Raw genomic sequence first — 15,844 nt, 5'->3', positions numbered from 1 at the left:
GGTATGAGACAAACGAAGGAGGAAACACCGATTGTGTAGACGACTGGGCAAGTGGGAGATGGCGGAGACCTATCGTATAGGTCGATGTCCAATCATTTAGATAAAGCTAAGCGATCGTTTACAAAAGCTATGTGATCGTTTAGCTCATCATTTAGCTCGGTCTGTCGCCTACAGACTCTACACGATCGTTTACCTTGGGCCAGCAATCGTCTAGCAAAGCTATGCAATCGTTTAGTAAATACTGCACGATCGTTTAGCTCGTCACTACACGATCATTTAGTAAATCCGAATTTACTTGACGACTACGTGAGTTCTTTTGCACGAGAGAAAAAACTCAAAGAAAACTTTTTACCGTTTTTAAAACTTCTTTTCAAAATAGGAAAACTATTTTCCTTTTAAACTCACGATTACCATGATCTAATAACCACCCACTCATATTGTAACGACCCGACCCCCTAGGACTTAAGTTAGGCCGTTACTAAATATATGCATGCATGAAACTCAAAATGACACTCGTTCATGGTGAAATAAATACTAATTAAATAAAGTAAGTTCGAAAGACTTTCATTAAATTCAAACACTAAAACCATAGTAGGGTACCCATAAATCATAAAAATCAATAAATAAGTTTGAAAAACAATTCTTAAAAGTAAGTTTTAAACACCAAAACTAAAAGTTAAGAGAAACATGAAAAGAACTTCAAATCTCATGATGTGGAAGCGTAAAAACTAGTTTTAGTGGCTCGATCACGAATTTTGCATGTCCATCACCGGTGCATCTCTACCTTTACTTGAAACAACAACATGAGAAAGAACGAGTATAAAATACTCAGTAAGTAACCCCATTAATGGGGTCAGGCTGGGCATCTATGTCCTCTAGATACCCACCTCTGGCACATATACATATGAAACAAGAAGGAGATGAGTCATATCCTATTGTAGTTAAGTATGCCTACTACCTCTGGTGAATCCCGAAGGAGACACAAACTGGTGAATCCCGAAGGAAACACAAACTGGTGAATCCCGAAGGAAACACAAACTGGTGAATCCCGAAGGAAACACAAAAATCTAATGGGCATTTAACTAATCAGTAAGGACATTTGCACAGTCTCAACATTATAATCATCATTGTACAAATCTATGACATACGTATAATCTTCAACGTCATGGCTCTACCACATACACATACCTCAACATCATGATTCTACCACATACATATATACTTCAACATCATAGTTATACAACATACATGTATACCTCAACATCATAGTTTTACAACATACATGTATACCTCAACATCATAGTTCTACAACATACATGTATACCTCAACATCATTAGATCAAATACAACCATATGGAAGCACATACCATCTCATACTAGCATTCAAGTGTCTATGTGCATAATTAAATAATTCAGATCTCGTACCAGAACATACTTTGATCATATCACACCATCAGTCTATCATGCTAGCATTCTGTCATAACATACATTTATCATGCTAGCATACATCTAATGCTTGGCCCGTGGGCAGTTCCAGTAATAAGATTACTTACCTTAATCAAAAATCCACAGATAAAATCAGACAATCAAACAATGATAGCAGTTTGAAGTAACGGCCCTAATATACGAATACAACCATTAAATTTCAGTCCAACAATAACTGCGAAACCTCGGACTCAAATCCAAAATACCCAAAAGCTTACCCAAAAAAAACTTGATCAATAACCACTCCCAAGATTTCAACTCCAAAATCTCCTCCTAATAGATTCTAATTCCAACAAACGATGACTTAGAACCTTCAAAACATGAATTAAATGATTATTTAATCCAATAATCAACGGGTGTAAAAAAATCCTTCAAGAAATCCATCCCACAAAATCGACCTTACCTAAATCCAAGATCTGGTAAAAAACCAAGAGTCGGCGGCAGAAACTAATGAGGGGAATTGAATGGCGGCCTTGTGACAGAAACACGAGCAGTCCGTGGGACAGATCTACGGCGCAGACCTGTGGCGCGAGGGTCTGCAGGGCTGAGCGAACGAGTGGCACGCGAGTCAAGGGCTGGGCGGCGCGCGGTTGCGAACGTGGACGAGGCTGGGCAGCGCGAATCGAAGAGCGACGGCTTCTCCGGTTCGGGCTCGAAGAGGGCGGCGGTATGTAGAGGTGGATGGCATGACCGGCTCTGCGTTTGTTCGACGGCGTGGTCGTTGGTGTAATGAGCTTCGACACCGTCGACGGTAGCGTCTGGCTGGGTCGGATGGGTCTTAGTGCGGAGGAAGAAGAGAAAAGAATTCGAGAGGGGAGGTGTTGTGCGAGAGGAAGAAAGAGAAAAGATTTTGTTTTTAAAAAGAATAATAATAATAATAATAATAACTAAAAAAGGAAATAAGTATAATTATATTTAATTCCTTTACTTATTCCACTTTATACTATTAAATTTCTTTCATTTTCAAAAGAAAATTAATTCTTACCATTAATTTTCAAATTGAATAATTTCATGCCAACAATTAAATTCCCGCACTTATACTTAAAATCCAAAATTCCAAAAATGTCCTCCAACTAATAACAATTACTGAAATTCTAAATAATAAAGTTACTGAAATTACATTATTACTAAAAAAAAAGTGCAGGGTGTTACACATATGGTTATTTAAAAGAAAAAAGAATTAATCATCCAATAATTAATATTATTATAAATATAAATGATAACCAACTTATCATACTATATTTATAACCTATAGTTTTAATATTTCATCTCATGAAACATATAAATCATAGTTCTTTTTCTATTCCATGGTACTTAATGTAAATCTCATTTACATCAATCCTTCACTAGACGTATCCCATACATCATACCGATTATATCATATATAATCAAAATACCTTTTGTCAATTTGAACATTTCAAATCAACACCAAGAACTGATCCTCAACTGAATCCATTGAGCTACCAAGGGGACCTTATGGACCTGTAGCTCGAAGCTCCAACGGTACGTGAATAACTAACTAAACTCTTTAGTCACAGGATCCACCATCCGTTAACTGTCAGGCACTCCACTAAAGACCGATAGCTGAATTCTCTTTACCACAGATATATTATGTGTCCATCTTAACCAATCAAGCAGTGCGACAACCCTTCACAGATCGCTCGTAAGTACAGTTGGGCCAATAACCGTTATGCCCTTGTAGTTACATCTGTCTCCTTAAGTACCACTGATCCCTCTAATGAACATAAGTCATAGTCCTACTATGACTGAGTCTTCTCTTCCAAAGAGAAGTTGTGGCCACTATGTTCAAGCCCTGGAATCAGCCTTTAAGGGAGCAATTTCTCTACTTATCCCTGCTTAGGGAAAGAAGTGAATTCCATCTTGTGGATTGAGTTCCCAGCTCCCAGATCAGACAAGTCTCCAGAAAGGTAGGCATGTTGAGTTGGCAATCTGGCCATTCTCACCCATACTAATCAAAGGACCGCTCTCAAAGGCAGGAGTTCCCAAAACACTTAGGATTGAGGTCATGTCACCTATGGTCGTTTAGGTAAGATGTAAGTCTCTAGTATCAATGGCGTTATATACAAAGTCTAGTCATCTCATGGTCCAAGTCTTATACAAACTCTTTGTATAGGACACCCCACTCCACGTCTCACATGAATGGTTAGGATCTACCATCTGTAGTAGTTTACAACACTTGCAAACCTCTACAAAGCGGGCCGTATCCGTAGTGTCACCAGGATCAGGTATCCCACCTTAATCCTTATACTACAGACCTATTTAGGTTATCACTTAAGGCATGATCCACTTGTATATCACATATACATGCTTAAGTTCACATAAGATAACCAAGAAGCTTTGTTTATTGGATATGAGTAAATGCTAGAATTAAATAACACTTATTTTATTCATTGAACAATGTGTATCTTTACAAAAAAAAAAAAAAAAAAAAAAAGAGACTCTAAGAGAGTTAGGACACCAATCCCAACAATCTCCCATTTGTCCTAATGACTCGGGAGACTAATGTACAATACAATATAAAAATGTACAATATACAATAAACTAGGGCATACCCCAGTATCATCTTCCACTTACCCTAGACAAGATGCCGCATGTCCTGCAGACCCAGACTCTCCAGGTGACCCTCGAACACTTTAGCCATGAGGGCCTTTGTAAAGGGATCAGCAACGTTGTATCCTATAAGGATCAAATCCTTATCTCCATATACAAGCATGTAGTCCCTCATTCTTCCAAGATACTTGAGGATTGTCTTGACCGCCTTTCAGTGATCAAATCCTGGATTGGACTAATACCGACTTACAATCCCTATTGCATAACAAATGTCGGGTCTGGTACACAACATTGCATACATCAAGCTTTCTACAGCAAAAACATAGGGAATCCGTCTCATTTCCTCAACTTCTTGAGGTGTCTTAGGACATTGATCCTTAGACAGAATGATTCCATGCCTGAAGTGTAACAAACCCCTCTTGGAATCCTACATCCTGTACCTAGTCAACATTTGATCAATGTACGATGCCTGAGACAGGGCTAATCGTTAGTTCTTGCAATCTCGAATAATCTAGATCCCGAGAACATACTGTGCCTCACCCGAATCTTTCATTTGGAACTGGGCAGCTAGCCAACTCTTAATGTCAGTCAGATACCTTACATCATTCTCAATGAGTAGGATATCATCCACATACAGTACCAGGAAAGCTACTGAGCTGTTGATGATCTTCTTGTAAACACAAGGCTCATCAACATTCTGGTAAAAGCTAAATGACTTGATAGCAGTGTCAAATCTGATGTTCCAAGATCTAGATGCTTGTTTCAACCCATAAATGGACTTATTAAGCTTGTACACTCGTTGCTCTTGATCTTGAACTATGAACCCTTTTGGTTGAGTCATATAGATGGTCTCCTCAAGATTACCTAAGAAAGGCAGTCTTGACGTCCATTTTCTATATTTTATAATCATAAAATATGGCTATGGACAGGAGAATCTTGATAGATTTCAGCATGGCAATAGATGAGAAAGTTTCCTCATAGTCAACTCCCTCAACCTGGATATAACTTTTTGCCACGAGTTTAGCCTTAAAGGTTTGCACCTTTCCATCTACACCTCTCTTTCGCTTAAAGATCCACTTACACCCAATAGGTCTTACCCTATCAGGTGGATCAACAAGCTCCCAAACGTTATTGAAGTACATAGACTCCATTTCCTGGTACGTGGCCTTAACCCATTCATCTTTGTCAACATCCTCCATTGCTTTCTTAAAAGACAACGGATCCTCGACCCCATCATTTGTAATGATGTTTTAGGCTTCAGTCAAACCCATGTAGCAATCTGGTGGGTTCATAACCTTCTCACTACGTCGAGGCAGTCTCAACTCTTGAGCTGGTTGACTAGATGTTCCGACGACAACAACTCTGGTTGATTTGTCGGCCTGTTCAACAACTCTTGTTGAACCCTCAGCAGTCTCAGTCTCACTTGAGATCTCATGTAAAATGAGCTTACTTCGTGGCTTATGATCCCTCATGTGGTCTTCTTCCAAGAAGATAGCATTAGTGAAAACAAACACTTTGTTCTCACTCGAATCATAGAAGTATCCTCCTCTCGTTTCCTTGGGGTAGCCTACAAAGAGGCAAACCGTCGAACGCGGTTCCAACTTCTTTGGATTAGTCGCTAGCACATGTGCCAGACAACCCCAAATCCTGAAGTGGCATAAACTACCTTTATGGCCTCTCCATAACTCAAAAGGTGTTTTAGAAACACTTTTCGAGGGAACGTTGTTCAGGATATAACATGCAGTCTGCACTGTATAACCCCAAAACGAATCTAGAAGATGAACATAACTCATTATAGACCGAACCATGTCCAACAAGGTCCTGTTTCTCCTTTCTAATACCCCATTTTGTTGAGGTGTACCAAGGGCCGAGAGTTGGGACACAATCCATGTTTTATCATATAGTTCTGGAATTGGAGGTCCATACTCTCCACCATGATCAGATCGTAGTGTTTTTATCTTCTTACCTAACAAGTTTTCAACTTCAGCCTTATACTCCTTGAACTTGTCAAGGACTTCGGACTTACGTTGCATTAGAAAGAGATACCCAAACTTTGAATAATCATCTATAAAAGAGGTGAAATATTCATACCCACCTCGAGCTCTAACATTCATCGAACCACAGAGGTCTGAATGTACAAGCTCAAAGACTTTCTTGGCTCTGTAACCTTTTCCAGTAAAAGGTCGTTTGGTCATCTTGCCTTCAAGGTATGATTCACATACCGGTAAGAAGTTTTCTTCTAAACTCTTTAGAAGTCCACTTTGCACAAACTTCTCAATCCTATTGAGGTTGATGTGACCTAACCTAAGATGCTAAAGATGGGTGTTTTCCTTTGGAGAAACCTTTGGTCTTTTAGCTATTGTTGCCAAACTGAACATTTTAGTGTTAAACAAGGCTTTTATGACTAACGACCTTAGTACATATAAGTTATTTTCCATTGAACTATAACCAATCTCCATTCCATTATTGAAAACAAACACTTTATTCTCAGAAAAGAAGATGATGTAGCCTTGTTCAATGAGACAAGAAACCGAGATTAAGTTCCTCTTAATATGAGGTACCACAAAAACATTATCCAGTGACAGATAACGTTTCTTATCAACAAATAACTTCAGCCTACCTATAGCAACAGTTGAAACAACCTCACCAGTACTGACTCGAAGAGTCATATCTCCTTGTGGCAATGTTTGCCAGGAACTAAATCCTTGGTAAAAGGAACTAACATGATTGGTAGCACCTGAATCAAGGATTCAGGCATAATCATCATTCTCTACCAGACATGTCTCCAAGACCAATAAATCATATTTATTGTCTTGTCTCCTCTTTTGGAGAGTAGTGGGATGGAGGTCGTTTGCCACGAAATTCGTTTCACACGATTCTTTCCATTGTAAGTAATCGGTCATTTTTAAAAGCTTTAAACGAAAATACTAACGAGTTGCTGAAAAGAAAAAAACACATTGACCTACGTTAAGTTTTAAGCAAATACCTGTTGTAAAAAAAAACAACATCTAATAAGGTTTTAGCAAAATTAACATGAACCCCGTGTAACATTTAGTTTCGCAATGACGCTTCAAAGGTTTAGGACAAAAGCCGCCGAAAGGAGGTCAGTTATCCTTCCTCTGAATTGAGAAGTTCTCAACCAGTCATTAATACCAGAGCAACTCTTGTTCCTATAACAAAAAGCCATCATTGATTTGGCCAAGAGATCATTAACTTACTTAACAATCTCCCGTAAGTGTGACCCGCCATTTTAAGCCCTAGAGGTCCGTCCCAAAAGGCCAATTCGAAGGGAAAAAATTCGATTGGGGCAAAACCTAAAGCGACCCTATTCATTTCTGGGGATCACCTTGATATTGACCAACTGCATAAAACCCATCCGAAGGGGGACGCTTCGAAGGGGACACGAGGGCATATAGAATGATCTCACGGTGTGAACCAATGACAAAGACTAGGACATGTTGACACACACCCTTCACCCACTTACTATAAACACTCTCTCTGTTCACCTTGATATTGACTCATGCAAACACCATCCGAAGGGGGATACATCCTGGGCATCTCGAAGCCAAGCATGAATCTCACGGTGTGAACATACAAGGAGAAACGTGAGTGGAATCATAGACATATCTGATACGCCTCTTCCTCCCACTAAGTATTTTATAACCTAGGGTTTAGCTTACTTAGAAAAAACACGGCTAAGGATCTTAACTAAGTGACTTTTAGGTTTTTCCAAGAGTAACATTTACCTTGGATAGTTGAACAACTTTTGATAATCATCCATTAAACTCTTTAATGGAGTCTTTGACCAAATCGTCACATGCTTGTTGAAAATCTATCTGATTCATCTTTCCAGGTAGGTACCCAAGTAGGGGTCTTACATTTTCGTCAACTTAAGAACCCCAGCCTAGCCAGAACCCACCTTAGATAAAAGGTCTCTTATAGATAGGTTTACAAGAAATTTAATCTTCTATTCCAATCAAATTAATCCTATTAAATTTATTTTAAAAGATTAATCTAGGTTATTAAACTCTTTAGAACCATTAACACTTAGGTCTATCTCAATTCAATTTTAAAACCCTTTTAAACACTTGAGTTCACCCTATGTCTGCATGCAACTCTAAATTCTTGATTTTAGGTCTAATTTCCTTTATAACACTTATCAACGGAAACAACCACCACAATGCGAAACTAACACATGCGAGGCATTCATAACGCTGATAAACAGCCTAAGTGTTATGCTCAATGCATTGTCCATTCATTGCTACTTCTTTTATATAACACTTATACAAAACCGCAATGAAACAAGCAAAACATGCTTCCATTTACCCTTAGACTATAACATTTATAATTAAAGGATGATGCATGATAATGCTCACTGCATGCAAAATATAACTCTTATATTTCATGATGCATGCTCATGCTTTCAAGTAATTTCTTCATGCACGATTATAACATTTATAATACATGATGCATGAATAATTGCACAACCTAAGGTGTGTTTTTAATTTTATGACAAACACTTTGACATATAAGTGCCACTCTCACCCATACGAATCAAAGGATCGCCCTAATATGTAAGAGTTTATAACTCATTAGGATTAAGGTAAATTCACCTATGGTCATCCTAGTGAAATGTAAGTCTTTTCAAGCAACAAGTTATAAAGAGAGACTATCATTTTATGGTCCGGTCTTATACAAACTCTTTATATAATATCTCCACTTACATGTCTCCACATGAATGATCAGGATCAAATTATTATAATACTTTACAACAATTGTAACAATAAAGAGTGGGCTGTATCTGTAGCGTCACTAGGATAAGGTACCCAACCTTATCCATCTATTATAGACCATTCAGGTTATTAGTTAAACATGATCCATCTATATGTCTCCATACATGTTTAAGCTACATAATAACCTAGGATCTTAATTTATTAGATTGAGTTAATGCACATATAAAATAATGATTATTTAATCAATAACAATTTGTTTATACAAGTTTACAAACTACGAGCATATAATAAATTTAGGACACTAGTTCCAAAGTCTCCCATTTGTCCTAAAGCTAGTGGAGTGGAGTGTACAATACCAAAAAAGTCCACAATACAATAAACTATGACATACGTTATACCCTGTAACATCTCCCACTTGTCCTAGACAATATGTCCCATATCCCGTAGACCCAGACTCTTGAGATGACCATCAAACACTTTAACCATTAAACGAATCGACAACGTTGTACTCCGAAGCTATCTTTATGACAATCACATCACCTCGTTGCACAATCTCCCAAATCAAGTGATATTTCCTCTCAATATGTTTGCATTTTTTATGACTCTTGGGTTCCTTAGAATTTGCGATAGCACCACTATTATCACAATAAAGTATGATGGGCAAAGACATATTTGGAACGACTTCCAAATTTGTAAGGATTTTCTTTAGCCAAACAGCTTCCTGTTGGGTTGTATGTCCTAAAACATGAAATTTGTAATGTTAAATATATTCTATTATTAATAAAGATGTTATTGACGTTTATTCAAGAAAACTGTTATTGAATATGTGAATTACACCTATAAAGTCTAATCCAATAAACTAAAGATCCATGGCTATTATATGAATACATGAACTTTATGTGGAGACATAAGAGTGGATCAAGTTCAATAAATAGCCAAAATGGTCTATAGTATACGAATAAGGTTGGGTACCTTATTCTGGTAATACTATCGGATGCGGCCCACTCTGTAGTTGTTATAATTTGTTGTAAAGTGCTACAAATGAGGTTATCCTGATTCGTTCATGTATTGACATGAGAAGTGGGAGCATTCTATACAATGAGTTTGCATAAGATCGGACCAATAATTAAATCACTTTTACTTTATAACGCTGTTTACTGTTTAAGACTGACTATTTCAAAGCGAAGACCTAGGTAACTTGACCTTAATCTTGAGTTAACTATGAGCTGTAGTTTATTCGGGATTATCCTTAGATTTGCATGGATGAGGGTGTTGGGGTTTATACCTTAAAGTCTCGTGTCTTGAAGTTTGTAAACAACTTTATACGAACACTTGTGATGTATAATATAAATGATATTTACTTCATTATTTGACTTTGCACATTTAGATATTTTTTATTTTACCACAAACCAATAAACTTAATATCCCTGTTTGTCTTTATGTAACTTAAGCATGTATGTAGTGACATAGAAGTGGATCATGTCTTAAGTGACAGCTAAAATAGTCTGTAGTATATGGATATAGAAGGGAAACCTTACCCTGGTAACACTACGGATGTGGCCTGTTTTGTGAAATGGTCACAAGTGTTGTGACTTGTCACAGATGGTCTGATCCTGATCATTCGTGTAGGGGACATGCGAGCGGGGGCGTCCTATACAAAGAGTTTGTATAAGACCTGACCACGAAGTGTTAATGTCTCGTTATATAACACTGTTCATTACTGAGACTTCACTTCACTAGAATGACCATAAGTAACATGACCTTAATCCTGAGTGAGTTATTAATCGAGATCAATCGGTTATTCCCGGATGCGTCTAGTTCCTCGCGGTGGTGGAGGAATTGGATCGGAAAAAAGAGGGATTCCAGTTGTAAGATATCTAATGAAACCGTCGCTGAATTCCTGCCATTGAGGGTGGTCTTTTGATTTGTATGGGTGCGAGTGGCCAGGTCGCCGATTCAAACCTACCATTTTGGGGATTCATCTGATTTGGGAGTTAGGAACTTAGCTTCACAAGATGGAGTTCACTCATTCTCTAAAGTAGAGGTAAGTAGATAAATTGCTCTCTTAAGGGCTGATATCGGAGCTTGAACGATGTGGCGCCACACACCTTCTCATGGCTCAAGAGGTGTTCACACATAGTAGGACTATGTTGTATTGTTCATTAGAAGGATCAGTGGTATTTAAGAAGGAAGATGTAACTATAGGGGCAAAAAGGGTAAATTGGCCTGCTATAATTACGATCATCTATGAAGGGTCATCGTACTGATGATTGGTTATATCCAATGGACATAGAAATATATCTATGGCAAGAAGAGTTAAACTCTCGGTCTTTAGTGGAATACCTGGTAGTTAACGGATGGTGGATATTGTGACTAAAGAGTTTAGTCAACTATTCACGTACTGTTGGAGCTTCGAGCCATAGGTCCATAGGTCCCCTTGGTAGCTTGAAAACAAGTTGAGAGTCAGTTTTTGGGTCAGTTTGAAATGTTCAAATTGACAAGAGGGAATTCGATTATATATGATATAATTGAACGAGTTAATTAAATGTGATATAATTAACTTTTTGTATAAGATACATTAATTTGGAGGAAATTGGATATAAATATGATTTATATCTAGTAGAGAAAAATATTATAATTAGTATATGATATTAATTTATATGTTATGAATATGATAAGATCACATTCATTGGACAGTTATAAAGGAAATGAGAAGTCATTTCTTCTGTTCTAAATAACGAATAAGTGCATTATAAATAGCTGACGGTGTATTGATCTCGTTGTGCGTGGACATTGTGAAAAAGAAAGTGTCATCGTTTAGAAAATCAGTGCCTTGATAGCTGGTAGAAATACAAGTTATTGTAGCCTTTTATTTAGAATTATGAGGACTAACAAGTAGAATTTGCGGTGATTATACTAAAAATTTATGTGAAAAGTGAGCTTGCGTCGATCAACATGAGAATTCTCTGCTAACCTAATATTATGCGTTATTCTGCGTCAAAATGTCTATTTTTGTAGCTATCGCAGGAATCGATTGCATGCGCTGAATCCCAGACCATCACAAGGGTGATCGCATACGTTCATCGCATGGATGTTGCACCTATTGATCGCATACATTCATCGCATGGTTGCTGCGGCTACAAAGTAATAACCATGATAGAAGGATGATCACAAGGTTAGTAGAATACGATGGTACTTCGGCAAAAACGAGCATGAGCACAGACCTTGGGAGTAACGAAAAGATGATGTTGACATTTCACCTACCGTGTCATTAGTGGTAGTGATTCAAAGCAGGATCATCAATGCTATCGGCGATTGAGCTTTATAAATAGAGACGTAGAGCCCAAATTCAAAGTATCCGAGCTTCTACCTTAAGGCAGATCCTTATAATCACAGATGAGAGCGTGAGAAGACATTCTTTGAGAGTTCTTCATTCCTTCAACCCATTCCGAGTGACGACTAGAGCTTTGCCAGAGATAGATCTCGAGAGAGACTACTCCACCGCCCATCCATGGTACCACCGGCAGCCTTGACACACATCTGATGGAAGCAAGAGATTGCCTACATCTAGCCCTCCACTTCTCTTCTTACCTTTGTATTGTATTATATTTTGGCTTAAGACATTAATACATTTTGTAATCAATACATCTCTTTATTTCCTTTGACACCATCTTCATTATCTTCTTCTTTATACTTTCATTACATCGAACTAAGTAAGATTGCAAGAGTATCACATACTCAATCATGTGGCATAGACATATGAAGCATATAGCAAACCACCGAAAGGTATGCGTTGCACGAGTATAGTGAGTTAATCCTCTTTGCTTAGTGTGAGGTTGTAGCAACGCTTGTCTATGAGGGGCCGCAATGCTTATCTATGGGCTGATCAATGATGATTAATTACCCGAGAGGATAAGTAGTGGAACTCACTAAGCAAAGTAAACAGTGTTCCTAGAGATAGGAATAATCTTATGTTCAACACAACCATGCTTTATGTGATCATTTTGTCTTATGTATGCATCATTCACCCTTTGGACGTACTCGAAAGAGTAGTTTAAAGATAGAATCTAGGCTTGAGAGAGTCGGATTAGAATCTAGGCTTAAGAGAGTCAGATTAGATCGCATAAGCAAGAATAGAAACTTAGACATAAGTTCTATCTGCTATTTACATGTCGCATGCGCCCTAGAAATAGGAATGGTGGTATGCGGTCATCTTGTCTTATGCGCGCATAAGCAAGAATAGAAACTTAGAAATAAGTTCTCTCGATGGTTTTCGCATATGCATCGCATGTGTATATTTGTGTATAGCATGATCGCATAACTTTTGCTAGCTGAGATTACCCTTACGATCAAGCTTAATGATGCGATGAATTTATCTCCACCATTTTATTTATTTTTCCATACATTTTATTACGCGTTAATAGTTGTTGCGTCTCTACCAATTCTCATACTCATACTTCCATTGCTCAATCTGTTTAGTTAGGAGTAGGAGTAGCGCATAGTCTTTTAACTTCATTATTCTTTTATTCATCGCCGCAAGCACATTACTTCACAACATTTAGTTACAAGTCCCTGAGTTCGACCTCGGATCACCCCGAGAAACTTGTGATCTTGTTATACTTGGCGAGAGAGCAAGAAAACTTGTGGTAGGAACGCATGGTCATCGCATATATTCTTAAATGCATATTGCATATTTCTTAGTCCAATGGATGACTATCGACGCATGGAGATCAACACATATCATAAGATGCATGCATATTTACTCTCCATTTCCCACGCATCATACCTATACGATAGTGACTGCACGACCGTTTACATATATGATATTGCTAAGAGATCGCTCACCGATTACACCGCCGCGCGCTATTAACTAAACAATCGTTTATCGTTTTCTAAGCTATCGTTTAGCTCTCGATATTTACTAAACAATCGTATAGAGGATCACTTAGTTTTTCCTACGCGATCGTTTGGACGATCACTCACCCTTTTCTTACATGATCGTTTATACGGTCGCTGACCTTTTCCTACACGATCGTCTAGACGATCACTTACTTTTCCTACACGATTGTATACTTCACCTAAAAGATCAAGCATCTTGTCTATGCGATAGACGACTTCTTCTCCCACTTGCTTGATCGTTGTGTACGATCGCTTTTTCCTCATTCCCTTTACCAAACCGAACAAAGCCCACACTTTGAATTCTCACTCCAAGAATACTGAGGGCTCTGAGTGGTGGTGTCTTCTTTGTTTCCTTCTATTCAAGTGGTGATTGTTTGAGGTAGACGGTTGGGTTTTTTACTCGCTGTGAAGAAGAAATCTTCATCTGGTATGATCTCTTCATCTCTTTAGGATTATGAATGCATATTAGTTTGTTTTGAATGTATATGCGGTAATTCTGTCACAATGAATTGGAAAGATCTGCTTTCGCTTATAGGTTCTCTTGAATAAGAGTTCCTTCAGAGGGTTGGCTTAACAACGCCGACTCAATAAGTTCCATTTTAGGGGTAAGGCCAGGTGATAGTTGGAGACATAGGGTGCAAGACGGAATTCACTCATACCCGCTTTTAGGGATAGTAGAGAGGTTGTTCCCTTAAGTATTGACTCCGAGTCTTGAACAAAGGGCCCCACTCTCTCATTGGCTTAAGAGGGACTTAGTTTAATGATGATCACAAATCAATTGTTCATTAGAGGATCAGTGGGACTTAAGAAGCAAGATGTAATCTCGGGGGTAAAATAGCTTTTAACCCAGCCATTATTACGAACAACTGGTGAAGGATTAACTTATTAATCATGGTTATATCGAGTGGACATAATATATCTACAGTGAGGGGAGTGCAACTACTGGGCTTTAGTGAAGTGACCTGGTAGTTAACGAATGGTGGTTAATTAGGTTAAAGAGTTTAGTCGGTTAATTGCGGATCGTTGGAGCCTATGATTTGTAGGTCCATAAGGTCCCCCTACTAGTTCATATCAGACCAAACCTTAGAACAGTGTGACAAACAAATTTAAAGTGTTCAAGTTCAGTTTTTGGAGCAAAGCGTTAAATATATACGATATATTTAACCTAATGTTTAATTGTGAACTAAACATAAAGAGACAGAAAATAAGAGATATTTAAATAAGATTTAAATATCAAGATTATGAATAGGAATTAATAAACATTGGGATAAGTGTTGGATTTAATATTAAATTTAATTAATTATTTAATATTAATTTAATTTTAAAATTGATTATTAGAATTAAATTTGAAATTAAATGGATTTGGTCAAAATTACATTAAAAGTCAAATTGTTGAATAACTAAAAAATGCAATGGAAGTCAAATTGTTGACTTTTGATTTTTGAAAGTCAAAAAGTCAAATTTGTTGACTTTGGAGTTTGAAAGTCAAACTTTGACAAAGTTAGTGGAAAGATTTAACATTTGTGAGTGGGAAATGTCAACTTTTGCATGGTTAAGTGTTGTCTTCATTTGAAGACACTTGTCCCATTAAATCCCACCTTTTGAGTTAGTGGATTTTTTCATGTCAAATTCTCATCAAACTCAAAGTTGCATGTTTGCATGTAATGGTCTTTAAAAGGAGCGTCTAATGCTTTTGAAGAACTCTTGATCATAGTAGGTGTAGATGAGATTATGTGATAATCTCATCCATTTTTCTCTCAAAGTTTTAGCTTTTTCCTCTCCAAATTAGTCATTCACCGGATCCCATCATCCCATTCTAAGGCCAGAGAATAGTCGGAAAGACTCTCGTGGTGGTCTACGAACCGTTCATGAGGAGATTTGAGCTGATTTAAAGAAGATTCAAAGACTACAAAGGTTGTACCGCTTCCTACTTGACATGGGCAAGATAGGGTGGTGGCTAACAACACTGTCTGGCTTGTGTGCGTGAGGTTGTTTGCGCAGGTACGATATCTAGTAAAGCTGGTACATTATCTTTCTCGAAAACCTGATGGGACACCCACAATTAACCAATTCAATGGGGACTATGAAAAGTAGTTTAGCACCTTTTTTATTCCTTCAGGACCCTGAAAACAAACCTTAACACAAAGTCAATCTCA

Source organism: Benincasa hispida, chromosome 11 (genome assembly GCF_027475165.1).
Source record: "Benincasa hispida cultivar pf3 chromosome 11, pf3_genome.v1.1, whole genome shotgun sequence".
NCBI classification, from domain to species: domain Eukaryota; kingdom Viridiplantae; phylum Streptophyta; class Magnoliopsida; order Cucurbitales; family Cucurbitaceae; genus Benincasa; species Benincasa hispida.
This window is presented reverse-complemented; position numbering follows the sequence as displayed.